At 42.0% G+C, this 14,908-nt stretch overlaps 1 protein-coding gene across 11 annotated transcripts in view; it reads left to right on the top strand.

Annotated features, from left to right (window-relative positions):
- The window catches only part of CPN1 (carboxypeptidase N subunit 1), a 59,109-nt gene that overhangs the window by 6,794 nt on the left and 37,407 nt on the right, over positions 1 to 14,908 (top strand). For 2 of the 11 annotated variants that reach the window (XM_055560133.1, XM_055560132.1), the window contains exons 1-2: positions 3,947 to 4,790; positions 8,395 to 8,455. The gene's annotated coding sequence lies outside the window, so the exon portion shown is untranslated. Of the gene's footprint in view, positions 1 to 3,941; positions 4,808 to 4,956; positions 5,208 to 8,394; positions 8,456 to 14,908 lie in introns of those variants that run through there. The other 9 variants (XM_055560134.1, XM_055560129.1, XM_055560136.1 and 6 more) reach the window with 7 other exon arrangements.

Raw genomic sequence — 14,908 nt, 5'->3', positions numbered from 1 at the left:
GATCTTGAGAAAGAAGAAGGGAACTGGAGGAATCAACCTACCTGACTTCAGGCTCTACTACAAAGCCACAGTTATCAAGACAGTATGGTACTGGCACAAAGACAGAAATATAGATCAATGGAACAAAATAGAAAGCCCAGAGATAAATCCACGTACATATGGACACCTTATCTTTGACAAAGGAGGCAAGAATATACAATGGATTAAAGACAATCTCTTTAACAAGTGGTGCTGGGAAATCTGGTCAACCACTTGCAAAAGAATGAAACTAGAACCCTTTCTAACACCATACACAAAAATAAACTCAAAATGGATTAAAGATCTAAACCTAAGACCAGAAACTATAAAACTCCTAGAGGAGAACATAGGCAAAACACTCTCTGACATACATCACAGCAGGATCCTCTATGACCCACCTCCCAGAATATTGGAAATAAAAGCAAAAATAAACAAATGGGACCTAATTAACCTTAAAAGCTTCTGCACATCAAAGGAAACTATTAGCAAGGTGAAAAGACAGCCTTCAGAATGGGAGAAGATAATAGCAAATGAAGCAACTGACAAACAACTAATCTCGAGAATATACAAGCAACTCCTACAGCTCAACTCCAGAAAAATAAATGACCCAATCAAAAAATGGGCCAAAGAACTAAATAGACATTTCTCCAAAGAAGACATACAGATGGCTCACAAACACATGAAAAGATGCTCAACATCACTCATTATCAGAGAAATGCAAATCAAAACCACTATGAGGTACCATTTCACACCAGTCAGAATGGCTGCGATCCAAAAGTCTACAAGCAATAAATGCTGGAGAGGGTGTGGAGAAAAGGGAACCCTCTTACACTGTTGGTGGGAATGCAAACTAGTACAGCCACTATGGAGAACAGTGTGGAGATTCCTTAAAAAACTGGAAACAGAACTGCCTTATGATCCAGCAATCCCACTGCTGGGCATACACACTGAGGAAACCAGAAGGGAAAGAGACACGTGTACCCCAATGTTCATCACAGCACTGTTTATAATAGCCAGGACATGGAAGCAACCTAGATGTCCATCAGCAGACGAATGGATAAGAAAGCTGTGGTACATATACACAATGGAGTATTACTCAGCCATTAAAAAGAATGCATTTGAATCAGTTCTAATGAGGTGGATGAAACTGGAGCCTATTATACAGAGTGAAGTAAGCCAGAAAGAAAAACACCAATACAGTATACTAACGCATATATATGGAATTTAGAAAGATGGTAACAATAACCCTGTGTACGAGACAGCAAAAGAGACACTGATGTATAGAACAGTCTTACGGACTCTGTGGGAGAGGGAGAGGGTGGGAAGATTTGGGAGAATGGCATTGAAACATGTAAAATATCATGTATGAAACGAGTTGCCAGTCCAGGTTCGATGCACGATACTGGATGCTTGGGGCTGGTGCACTGGGACGACCCAGAGTGATGGAATGGGGAGGGAGGAGGGAGGAGGGTTCAGGATGGGGAACACATGTATACCTGTGGCGGATTCATTTTGATATTTGGTAAAACTAATACAATTATGTAAAGTTTAAAAATAAAATAAATTTAAAAAAAAAAAGAAAAATAAATAAAAAAAGAACATATACATAAGCACAAAAACATCAATAATTAGCATAAATTTTTCTGATAAAATAAAGACATGATGACTAGTTAGTACTTTATGGTGCTGGTGGTCCTCATGGTGCAGGTGGTAAAGAATCTCCCTGCAATATAGGGAGCCCGGTTTGATCCCTGGGTTGGGAAGATCCGAGGAGAAGGAAATGGCAACGTGCTCCAGTATTCTTGCCTGGAGAATTCCATGGAGGTTGCAAAGAGTTGGAAATGACTGGGCGATGAACACTTTCACTTTCACTTCTTTATGGTGCGTAAATGTCTTCTATAACCTACCTCAGGGCATGCAACAGTCAAAACTCAGGTTCAAGGCAATATTCTGGGTCGAGGCAAGCTAGGACATAAGTGTAGAATCAGAACAGGCTAGTAAGGGGAAAGGGAACATCCTAGTATCAGGCACAACCAGAAGTGGAGGCCACGGGGCCACTCAAGGGAGCTTGATAAACTCAAGCTAGATTGAGACCTATGTTGTAGGAAGAAGAGATGGGAGAGAGAGATTCAAGTTCATGCATAGGGTGCTGTTTTATTGGTATTTCTACAAATTTAAAATCACAGCAGGAAAGGTTTAGGACAAAATGCCTTTAGCCTTAGTGATAGCAAATTTTAAGTCTCAAAGGCCTTTACATAATTGGCACAAAAAGTTATCATATATTGGGTGGTCAGTTCTAGCTAGCTCTGAACTTTCAGTGAAGCTGAACTTAACTTCATATTTATGGTTATTCAGGATGAAATAACCCATGAATTTCCATTCACAGGGACCTTATAAACCAGACCCAAGAAGTTTGCTCAAGACTCTTTCTTATTTATCTTCTCTGCTAGTTTCAAACACATAACGAGTATGTTTCCTCAGTGATGATGCAATCATTCAAACGAAAAAAAAAAATTTTTTTTAATTTTTATTTATTATTATTTTTGACTGCTCTAGGTCTTCATTGCTGTATACAGGCTTTCTCGAGTTGCGGTGATACTGTTTTGTTGCAGTGCCTGGGCTTTTCGTTGTGGTGACTTCTCTTGTTGTGGAGCACGAGCTTTAGGCAGGCGGGCTTAAGTTACAGCACGTGGGTTCTAGAGCACGCGTTGGGTATCTGTGGCACACAGGCTTAGTTGCTCCAAGGCATGTGGGGTCTTCCGGGACCAGGGATCAAACTGGTGTCCCCTGCATTGACAGGTGGACTCTTAATAACTGGACCATCAGTGAAGTCCAAAACAATTTTTTTTGGTCTTAGGTAACAATTATTTTATCTTTAGGGTCAGTTCTTGATTCAGGAGGGAACATAGAATGAAATTAAGGTAATAGGATCTGAAATCTGAACATATCTTACATTTTCTAGCTGTTTGACCTTGGGCAGGTCCAGACTTCATCTGATCTTCGTCTAAAAAACAGAACTAACAACACCTACTTTCCAGGTTAGGAGGGTAAGGATTAATGGTAATGTATGTATTTTCCCTGGCAATTAGGAAGGCCTCATAAATGATGGTTTTTATTACCAAGTCATTGAAAATTCTCCTACAGTCAATGCAAATTCAAGTTTTTAGCGATTCATTGCTTCCCCCCCTCCACTGTTTCCTGTTTTAATGTGTGATATTCCAGGCTCAGTTACTATTCAATCAATTAATAATGGTTATTATATTTCTCTGGTATAATAGTGACATGATGGATTTCTCTTACACTTATTATAATATTGCATTTCTCTGAATCTTAGATGCCATGTGTTTTAAGATACTTTTCAGTTCCAGAGACATTAAAATGTGAAACCAAGGGCATTTTAGAATCAATGAAATATAGTTGTCCTCTACTACATTTGGACCCGCAGACTGTTACTGGTCCAGTTAACAGGCCGCTCAAAGCCTAATGTTTATTAGTCCCTTCATCCCACATGACCAGATCACTTAGAGTCAGGCTCCTATTTTCCAGTTAACCTAATACCCTGATACCCTCATACCTAATATGTCATATCAGTAAACACATGTTACATTAGTTTTTTCAAACTCAAAGAGAACCTCTTTACTACCAGTAAGGATTACACAGGTACAGCCTATTGACACATTAAGCAACACTGGTACACAGAATGGATTCAGAGTCCAGGCCATGTATGCATTCCATCGGCTTGAGGGCAATCCGAATCAACATGTCATTAACCAACGATTGCCCTGTTGGAAGCAGGGTTAGTGGGGACAAGCAGAGTTAGTGGGGACAAGTGGGGTTAGTGGGGACAAGCGGGGTTAGTGGGGACAAGCGGGGTTAGTGGGGACAAGCGGGGTTATTGGGGACAAGCAGAGTTAGTGGGGGCATATGGAAGAGCCTGGGTTTCTGGAATTTCAGTTAGTCATTTTCTGTCCTGTTGTCAACAAAATGTAAATACAGAGAGGATAGTTCATTTTTTGTCATTGCTCTTCAGTATTTGTTTAATCCCTGTTACATACCAAGAGTATAGGCTAAGGACTGGGAATCCAGAAACAAGATATTGTCCTTGGTCTTAAGGGCCTTATGTTTTAATTGTAGAAGAGAAACCAAAAATGACAGCATCATGCTATGTTTGCAGAGAAGTGTGCAGAGCTCTGTAAGCAAACAGAAGAAAGGAACGACAGAAATCAGACCAGGGGTACGTGATAGGAAAGTTTTATAGAAAATGATGCCTGCACTTGGTTTTGAAACATAAACAGGAGTCAGTTACTTTCCAAACGGAGGGACAAGAGTTGTTTAAACACTCTTTTATGTTGGTGGATTTTACCATAATTTTTTAAAAATTGGTAGGGAAAAATGCAGTCTTTTGAAAGACTGCTGTTTGGCAAAGCCAGCAGAAAAGAAGAGTGTTGGGGAAAAGAGGTGGGACAGGCAGTGATAGCCAGGTCCTGGAGGGCCTTGTTTCCGGAACAGATGTTTGGAATTAACCGACGAGAATGGAAAACTAATAAGGGGTCTGAAGGTAGAAGTAAGGGGCGATCCGGAGACGCAACGTGGCTGCATTGAAGGAGGAGCACACGTGCTCCCATGTGAAGTGGGCGGCCGGCGAGGGAGAGCTCCAGGCAGCAAGGCTGGTCCAGGCAGGGATGCAGGGACGCAGAGCCCCGCAGTGGCAGTGTGAGAAGCAGGAAGCGTGGCGAGGATCGGCAGGAAAGAGAACTGAGAGGGCTTCGAGGGTGAGTAAACGCAGGAGGTGAGTGAGAAGGAAGAATTTAGACCGGCTCCCGTGTTTTCAATGTGGGCAACAGGTGGTGCCATTTCCCAAGAAGCACTGCTCTGGAAGAAAACAGGCGGCATTCAGATTCAAGGGGCTGCACCTGAGGCCCCCGAGGAAGGGGCAAAGGGGGAAGGCGTCCTAGTCAAGGCAATAGGAGAAATAACTGACATGTGCACAACACTCTACAGATTACACAAAACTGTTATCGACAAGTGAGATGTGACTGGAGCAGACAGTGTGTTGGGGGGCAGGATTCTTAGGGCAGTTTATGTGGTTGGGAGAAACAGCCTGTTTATAGAGAGCAGTGAAGATTCAACCCTGGAGGTCCCGCTAGATCCAAAAATTCAAAGAAACCCCAGAAGGGTTGCATTTAGAGGTAAGAATATTCAAAAATATTTCTTCTTCAACTGGAAAATTCCGACTCTTGAAACCAACCAAAAGCAAAATAAAAGAAGGAAAAGTAAAGAAGAAATTTCCACCTTCAATTAACAGGAAAAAGTTATAAAACAGCACTGTGAAGTGTAGGTGCCAAATAAAGAGAACTTTGACCTAAAATATATGAGAATGCAGAGCCAATACATTCCTACATAGACTTTGAGAGAGAAATGGATTTGTGTAAAATTAAGTGTCGCATTCCTGAGAAGTACATGCAGTGATTCTCTGCACGTAGATGGACAGGGTCTAAGGTCTGACCAAGGGTGGGTCAGTGATGGTCAGTGTTCTGCAATAGATGTCCTATTTTTATTGTAAGAGAACCTCTGACTTCTTTAAATTGGTGTATAATTGATTTACAATTGTATGTTAGTTTCTTGTGTATAGCAAAGTGATTCAGTTTTATATGTATATTCTTTTTCAGATTCTTTTCTATTATAGGTTATTACAACATGGTGAATATAGTTCCCTGTGCTATACCAGGACCTCTGAATTCTAGCTGAGCACATGGCTGGCTGGCTGGGATAAAGACCACATTTGTCAGCTTCCCTTGCAAATGGGCATGACCACGTGACTGCCTATGAGCTATAAGTGGGAGCCATGTAAAACTATGGGAGGTTTGCTTTTGTTTTCATTTTTTAAGGAGCTTTTTTGAGATATAAAGCACATACCACATATAAATGGAATCATACAATATGCGGGGGTTTTTGTGATTGGTTTCTCTTATTTAACATAATGTTTTCAAGGTTCGTCTATGTCTCAGCATGGATTAGTACTCCACTTCTTTTTACTGCTGAATATGTATCTAGCACATTCCATTTACTCATTCCCACCAGCAGGGTGGCTGGAATGTGAATGTGAACATGGGGCTGGAAGATCTGCCCGGACAAAAAGTTAAGTGTGTGTTGAGACAGGTGGAGCAACAAGCTAGAAGGAGCCTGGACCATTTGATGAACACAACACTGGTCTTGTCACTGCTTCTATCCCTTGGAATGACTGACTGTCTTATCATAGTAAGGATTTGAAACAGACTGGTTATACCTTAGTTACACTCAAGCAGACAGATCTTTTATTAAACAGACAGAGGATAGTACACTCCCGAGATATGGGAGTGGGCCAACCCCAAAGGAGTGGCAGTGACCCAGCTTGGCTTTCCTTTTTATACTCCCCTGTATCCTTCTCTTGGTTCTGCCCTGTGCAAAATAGGGCTTGTACCTGCCACCAATCAGGAAAGGGAATGCAAATGGGTAAACAATCAAGGCCAGTTGACTGTTGCACGTTATATGACAATACAACAGGCTGTATTGTGCATGTCTTTCCCATAATTCAGTCTGTTATAATCAGATGTATGTATGTATAGAATATTTCTGAACCCTTAATGGGCTCTTATGGTGGTAAAGAACCCGCCTGCCAATGCAGGAGATGTAAGAGACACAGGTTCGAAGCCTAGGCCTGGAAGATCCCCTGGAGAGGGCACAGCAACCCACTCCAGTACTCTTGACTGAAGAATCCCATGGACAGAGGAGCCTGGTGGGCTACAGTCCATGGGGTCGCGAAGAGTCGGACACGACTGAAACAACTTAGCACACACACACAATGGGTGCCTACCTGCCTAAGGTTACTTGAGGACACAGCTGTGCATCAAGGGCACATGTGCCAGAGTTGGAGAAACCCCTGTGCCTAGGTAGGATGCATGTGCAGGAGTTGGAAAAGTCTTTGTGGTTGTTTTTGTGGCATATCTGTGAGCTCTCTTGGGTGTGTCTGGGATGGGGTTTAGAGATCAGGTTGCATCCTTTTCGGCCAGGCCAGCCATCACTGCTCATTCCTTGTTCGGTTCAGTTCAGTCTCTCAGTCCTGTCTGACTCTTTGTGACCCCATGGACTACAGCACTCCAGGCCTCCCTGTCCATCACAAACTCCTGGAGTTTACTCAAACTCATGCCCATAGAGTCGGTGATGCCATCCAACCATCTCATCCTCTGTTGTCCCCTTCTCCTCCTGCCTTCAATCTTTCCTAGCATCAGAGTCTTTTCAAATGAGTCAGCTCTTCGCATCAGGTGGCCAAAGTATAGGAATTTCAGCTTCAGCATCAGTCCTTCCAATGAATATTCAGGACTGATTTCCTTTAGCATGGACTGGATGGATCTCCTTGCAGTCCAAGGGACTCTCAAGAGCCTTCTCCAACACCACAGTTCAAAAGCATCAATTCTTTGGCACTCAGCTTTCTTTATAGTCCAACTCTCACATCCATACATGACTACTGGAAAAACCATAGCCTTGACTAGGCGGAGCTTTGTTGGCAAAGTAATGTCTTTGCTTTTTAATATGCTGTCTGCTGCTGATGCTGCTGCTGCTGCTAAGTCGCTTCAGTTGTGTCCGACTCTGTGCGACCCCATAGATGGCAGCCCACCAGGCTCCCCCGTCCCTGGGATTCTCCAGACAAGAACACTGGAGTGGGTTTCCATTTCCTTCTCCAATGCATGAACGTGAAAGGTGAAAGTGAAGTCGCTCAGTCATGTCCGACTCTTCGTGACCCCATGGACTGCAGCCTACCAGGCTCCTCTGTCCATGGGATTTTCCAGGCAAGAGTCCTGGAGTGGCTAGATTGGTCCAAGGAGCTCATGCCTAACTTCCTCCCTAACACTTCCAAACTCCATTTATGTAAGAAAGAGGTAAAGCTCCAACCATTTGGCATTTTCTATCTAATCCTAAAGGATATAAGGTGTTGGGGGCAGGAAACACACATGAAAATCAGAGAATTTAGAGAAAACCATGTAGGAAGGCAGAATAGTAGGAAACTGCCCAAAGGAAGTGTTCAGGAAGAAAAAAGAAAAAAAAAAGGTAAAGCATTACAAAGATAGCCTTGAAACACCAGGAGCGCATGGCTCTTTATAAGTGACACTGACAGCTTTGGTTTTGTGGCAGGTTTTGACAAGTACACAAAACCTACTGCAAAGGCCAGATAAATGCTCTCTGAAAAGGTATCAACCTAATATCTTGAAAAAATAAATTTCATTTAAGTTTCAGTTATATTTCTGTTAAGCTCTTTATCCTTCTCTACAAATGTGGTTGAAAAAACATAGCAACATAATCACCATCCCTTAATGATTTCTATGTTTTTTTCCCCTCTAGAACCATTAAAGTTGACAGCTAGCATCGACATTGCATCTTATGAAGAAACATTTTTCTAAAGGTAAGTGATTCCTTCAGTTTTATTTCAACGTCTTTTTCTTCTGTTAAATACATATTGTGTAGTAATTTTTACTTTTAAAAGCATAAAGACTATGATCTCTTTTTTTGTAAATTATTTGTCTGCCTATCTGCAAATTCATTCTTTACAAATATTTAGTGAGCACCTAGTAAATGTTAAACATTACGTTAAGCATTGAGGGCAAGGTAGTGAAAAGAAGAGAAAAAAAAAAAAAGGCCAGACAGAGGAAAAAGCAAGAGAAGACAGTAATCTTTGGCTTCATGCAACTTACATTTTAGTGGCGAATACAACCCCCCAAAAAGGAACAAATAATTATATAGTTTGCCTTTAGATAGGGATAAGTATTATGAAGAATAATCAAGTAAAGGAATAGAGAATGATAAGGGGTAGCAGCCAGGGACTAGTTCAGGTAGGAAGGTCAGAGCCAGCCACTCTAAGGCTGTGGTATTTGAGTATGGACTTAAGTGATGTAAAGGGAAGTTAAGAGCATGCAAACATTTAAGATAAGAGCATCCCAGTCGGAAAAAATAGCAAGTGTACAGGCCCTGTGCTAGATATAAGCTTGGCATGTTTAAGAAAATAGAAGGGTTTTTGGACTGTTGTTTACTGGGCCTTAATACCATTGTAAGAATTTATATTTTATGCATGGAAATCACTGAAATGTTTTGACTCCAAAAGTAATTTATATTTTAAAACACTTTAGCTTCTTTGTAGGGAATAAAACTAGTAGGGCCAACTGGAAATGGGGAATATTTGAGGAGGCTTTTGTCATTGTCCAAATCAGAAACTTATGATGGGGCAATCGTTACCATCTAAGCAAGAAATATATGGTCCTCTGGACTAAGATGACAGCGATCAAGGTGAGAGAAATAGTTTCCAGACATATTTTCAAAGCAGTCTGTATAACTTGGTGATATGGGGGATGAGATAAAGAGAGGACTTGTGGATGAGTCCTAGGTTTTGGTGTCAGGAATTGGGTCAATCGTGGTAATATTTGCCAATTTGGGGAAACTAAAAAGGGAAGAAGGAACAGATTTTAAGAGTCATCACAATAAGATCGATTGTCACCAATTGATTACAGTGGCTATTCCTAGCTGATGGAGTATGGGGGTCATGTCTTATTTTTATCTTTATATTTTTCTGTTTTCATAACAGAAATATCTCATGTTTACATGATCATATAAAGTTTTTTGAAAGATTGATTTTTCAGTTACCCTTAAGAACTGGAGGCCAGATTAGAGGCAGTTTTCATGATGTAACCAGGCCCAAGTGGTGGAGGCATTCCAGTGTCATGGAAAGTACCCAGCTTGAGTCAGACAGCTAATTTAATCTCCAGATTGTTTAACTATATGTTATGTGAGCTGGGAAAAATCACCTCAAATTTTAGAGATCTTCATATATATAAATGGAATATGATGGTCTCAAGAAAGATTGAGGTGAAGGTTAAATGGGATTATGTGGGTAAAAGCATGTAATCAATCATTCACTGACTCCACAAGTATTCAGTGAGAACTTATTACATGTCAGGCCCCAGTCTAGTTGCTAGAGACACATCAGAAAATAACAGAGATCCATTCTTGACCACAAGGTGCTTATATCCTTATAGGGAGATGAGAGAGTCAGTTCCTAGGCAGGTTGATAGGGAGTCTAGGGGTCCCCAAGGAGAGAGGGGTCTGGAATTCTCAAGGAGGAAGAAAGGACAAACTTTTTTTCCTTCTCTACATTCCTTAGGATTATATAACAATAATGTATCCTGCCTGAGGACAGTCTTTGGATTAAACCTTCTGTTATCTTAAAATGTAAATTATGGGAGTAGACCTGGTCTTTACAAGGATGTATCTTGCCTGAGGACAGTGTTATCTTAAAATGTAAATTATGGGAGTAGGTCTGATGAGGTCTTGACAACCTCCAGATATTCTTTGGATTATATAACTTCATTTTTAACACTAGCAAGCGGGTACTCTTTCTGCCCTCTTCTGATGCCTATGTCAGAAGCTTTCTCTATCTCCTTTATACTTTAATAAAACTTTATTACACAAAAGCTCTGAGCGATCAAGCCTTGTCTCTGGCCCCGGATTGAATTCTTCTCCTCCGGGGGCCAAGAATCCCGTGTATTCACGTGATTCAACAACAACCTTTCAGAGAGAAGAGAATAAACAGACAAATATATACTGTATCAGATAGTAATAAGTACTTTGAAGAAATATTAAACAGGGCAAGATGATAAGGAAATCCTGGGGACAAGACTGTTTCCCCTCATCCAGTTGACCCGTCATCAGTTGGTAGACATAGTTTGGCTTCCCTGGTGGCTCAGCAGTAAAGAATGAGCCTGCCAAGGCAGGCGATGAAGCTTCAATCCCTGAGTTGGAAAGATCCCCTGGAGAGGGAAATTGCAGTCCACTCCAGTGTACTTGCCTGGGAAATCCCATGGACAGAGGAGCCTGGTGGGCTACAGTTCATGGGATCACAAAGAGTCAGACATGACTTAGTGACCAAACAATAACAACTTCTATCTGTAAGGCTCTGTTCTGGCACCAGGAACTAGAAGCAGGTAAGTGGCCTTAGGCATGGGTACCTATTAGAAATCCTCATGGAGGTGTGAGGTAGGGAGTTGGAAATGCAGTTTTGGAGCTCAGAGAAATAAAAGAAGATATAAATTTGAGAGTAATCAGCTTACAGTGGGATTTGCGCATGAGATCATCTGAAATAAAGTGTCGATAAAGAAAAAAAATTCAAGGTCGGACCCTAGCCGATTTCCACAGGGTCAGTGTGATGAGGAGGAATCAATAAGGCTCGCCCCTCTCAAAACACTCCCCAAACACACACTCCTCTTCTGTTTTTAATCTGGTTAACATCTACGCATTCAGATCTCAGTTCATATGTTACTTTCTTCATTTTAAAATTTATCCTGCACATTGTACTGGGATTTAGTGATGAATGGTAAGTAAGATAAATTAGTTTTGGCCTTTGCCAAGTTTATCTTCTACTGGGAGAGAAAGCCAGTAGACAATAAAGAAATAAATGAGGTAATTACAGACTAAGTCACATATTTTGCTTAAAATAAACAGGAGATAAGACTGAGCATAACCAGGGGAGACCTCTTTAAGTGAAATATCAGGGTAAAGTCTCCATGAGTAGTTTGTTGTTGTTCAGTCGCTAAGTCGTGTTTGACTCTTTGCGACCCCATGGACTGTAGCCCGCCAGGCTCCACTGTCCATGGGATTCCCCAGGCAAGAATACTGGAGCGGGTTGTCATTTCCTTCTCCAGGTTATCTTCCTGACCCAGGGATCAAACTCACATCTCCTGCATTGGCAGGCAGATTCTTTACCACTGAACCACCAGGGAAACCCACATGTTGTTCACCGTTGTGCCAATATCAGAAATATAAGATGAGCTTAGAGAATAACATTCTAGGCAAAGAATTAGAAGAATCTGTCCTGAGCACCAACTCTCCTTACTCTCCGTGCTTGGCCAGGTTCCTTTTTGCTCTATACTCTCCTAACCCATAAAACTCAAATAACTCTGAGTCATTGTTAACTTGAATTGAGCTGGACTCTTGATTCATTTATGTCTAGTCAACTGATAATTTATTAAGCAGGCTTAAATTACATTGAGTGCTCTGCAGAAGCTCAGAGTTACTGCTAGAGGATAGAAAGAAATTTTAAAACTAAAATAACCAAAGTTGTGGCTTGGAAAGTTTGATTCATTTGCCTCAACAAGGCTCTGCAGGGCTGATTTCCCAAGAGTTGAGTCAAGATGCTGGGAGGATGTCAGACAGGAGAGCTTTCTGCTGCAGCCTTCCCCAACCCCCAAGAGCTCCAGCTCTGTCCAAGACTTAAGGTATTAGGGGATGCATTCCTTTCCTATTGTGGGTGGAAATTTACCACAAACATAAACAGATGATGCCCTTTCTCTGGAAGAGGAATGTTCCTTCCCTGCCTGTATGAACTTTGGGTTGTTGTAAACAGGAACACCCTCTGTATTTCAGGGCTGAGACTGGCACTCCTTCCCTGAAATTTCACATAGAGTACCAGAGCATATGTCCTGAAGCCAGAGGGCACACAGTGCCTCTTGAAGCAGTTTCAGAAGTAGAAGGAACTTGAGTAACAGAGAGGGTATTTAAAAACATTTTTTTTCCAGCTTCACTGACGTGTAATTTTCATACAACATTGTGTACTTTTAAGGTACACAACATGATGATTTAATACATGTATACGTTGCAAAATGATTACTATGTTAGGGTTAATTAACATCTCCATCACCTCATGTACTTGTGTATGGGTGATGAGAACACTTAAGATCTACTCTCTTAGCAACTTTCAAATATATAATACAGTCCCACTAACTATAGTCACCATGCTGTACATTAGATCCCAGAACTTACTCATCTTACAGCTTGAAGTTTGTATCCTTTGATCAACATCTCATTTTCCCTACCCATCTGCTCCAGACAACTACCATTTTACTCTGTTTCTATGAGTATGGATTTTTTAGAATCCACATGAGTGAGATAATACAATATTTGTCTTCTTCTCTCCGGCTTATTTCACTTAGCATATGCTGCTGCTGCTGCTAAGTCACTTCGGTCATGTCCAACTCTGTGCGACCCACCAGGCTCATAGACGTCAGCCCACCAGGCTCCCCAGTCCCTGGGATTCTCCAGGCAAGAACACTGGAGTGGGTTGCCATTTCCTTCTCCAATGCATGAAAGTGAAAAGTAAAAGTGAAGTCGCTCAGTTGTGTCCGACTCTTAGCGACACCATGGACTGCAGCCTACCAGGCTCCTCCGTCCATGGTATTTTCCAGGCAAGAGTACTGGAGTGGGGTGCCGTTGCCTTCTCCTTAGTATATGCAGAGACAGAAAATTTTAGTCTTGACAAGTTCAACTCCCTCTTGGGCCATTTGACCATGGGCAAAATAATGAACTTCTATAACCTCAGTGTCCCATCTGTATAGGATGGAAGGAAAATAGCTCCTTCCTCATGAGTTGTGTGAATCGGGCAAGATAAAGTATGTGAGTCCTTTTGCACAGTCAGTTCAGTTCAGTCGCTCAGTCGTGTCTGACTCTTTGCAACACCATGGACTGCAGGACACCAGGATTCCCTGTCCATCACCAACTCCCGGAGCTTGCTCAAACTCATGTCCATTGAGTCAGTGATGCCATCCAACCATCTCATCTTCTGTTGTCCCCTTCTCCTCCTGCCTTCAATCTTTCCCAGCATCAGGGTCTTTTCAAATGAGTCAGCTCTTCGCATCAGGTAGCCAAAGTATTGGAGTTTCAGCTTCCGCATCAGTCCTGTCCTTCCAATGATTATTCAGGACTGATTTCCTTCAGAATGGACTGGTTGGATCTCCTTGCTGTCCAAGGGACTCTCAAGAGTCTTCTCCAACACCACAGTTCAAAAGCATCGATTCTTTGGCTCTCAGCTTTCTTTAGAGTCCAACTCTCACATCCATACATGACTACTACCTGCCACATAGTAAGGGATTAATAAATATTATTAGCAGTATTAATAGTAGCAGCAGCAGCTGCTGCTGCTAAGTCACTTCAGTCGTGTCCGACTCTGTGCGACCCCATAGACGGTAGCCCACCAGGGTTCCCCGTCCCTGGGATTCTCCAGGCAAGAACACTGGAGTGGGTTGCCATTTCCTTCTCCAATGCATGAAAGTGAAAAAATAAAGTGAAGTCGCTCAGTCCTGTCCAACTCTAGCAACCTCATGGACTGCAGCCTACCAGGCTCCTCCGTCCGTGGGATTTTCTAGGCAAAAGTACTGGAGTGGGGTGCCATTGCCTTCTCCGAGCAGCAGCAGCATTAAGCATCTATCTACTCTGTGCTAGAGACCAAGTTAGGTGATGGGAATACAGTTCTTTCACTCAACATATATATTGAATGAGTGGATTGTATATATCTAAAGGTTTTACTTGTATCATTTTTCATATAGAATAAAACAAAGATTCTTGACCATGTGGTGCTTACATTCTAGTGAAGAGACAGATAATCAAGAGTGAAAAAGGCAGTTACTCTTCTCAAAGATACAGACTAGTGAGCAAGCACAACACTAGGGAAGAGTGATGGACACAACCACATGGGCCATCGAGCAGGTCACCTAACCTAGTTTTGGAGGATCAGGGATGGCTTGCTGAAGGATATGTGGATGTTGGGTCAGATCAGAGTCCTGTATCCTCCTGTGATAGGTATAATAACGGCCCCCAAGTGGATCCACATCCTGATCCCAGGAACCTGTGAATGTGTTATGTTATATGGCAAGGGAGAATGAAGTTTGTGGATAGAATTAAGTTTGCTAATCAGCTGATCTTGAGATGGAGGGATTATCCAGGTGGGCCCAGTGTAATCCCAAGTGTCCTGACGAAGGCAAGAGGGTCAGAGTCAGAGTGATGAGATGGGAGAAAGACTCAGTGGGCCATTCCTGGC

Source organism: Bubalus kerabau, chromosome 22 (genome assembly GCF_029407905.1).
Source record: "Bubalus kerabau isolate K-KA32 ecotype Philippines breed swamp buffalo chromosome 22, PCC_UOA_SB_1v2, whole genome shotgun sequence".
Taxonomy (NCBI): domain Eukaryota; kingdom Metazoa; phylum Chordata; class Mammalia; order Artiodactyla; family Bovidae; genus Bubalus; species Bubalus kerabau.
The sequence above is the reverse complement of the archived record's forward strand: the minus strand, read 5'-3'. Positions and strand labels throughout refer to the sequence as shown.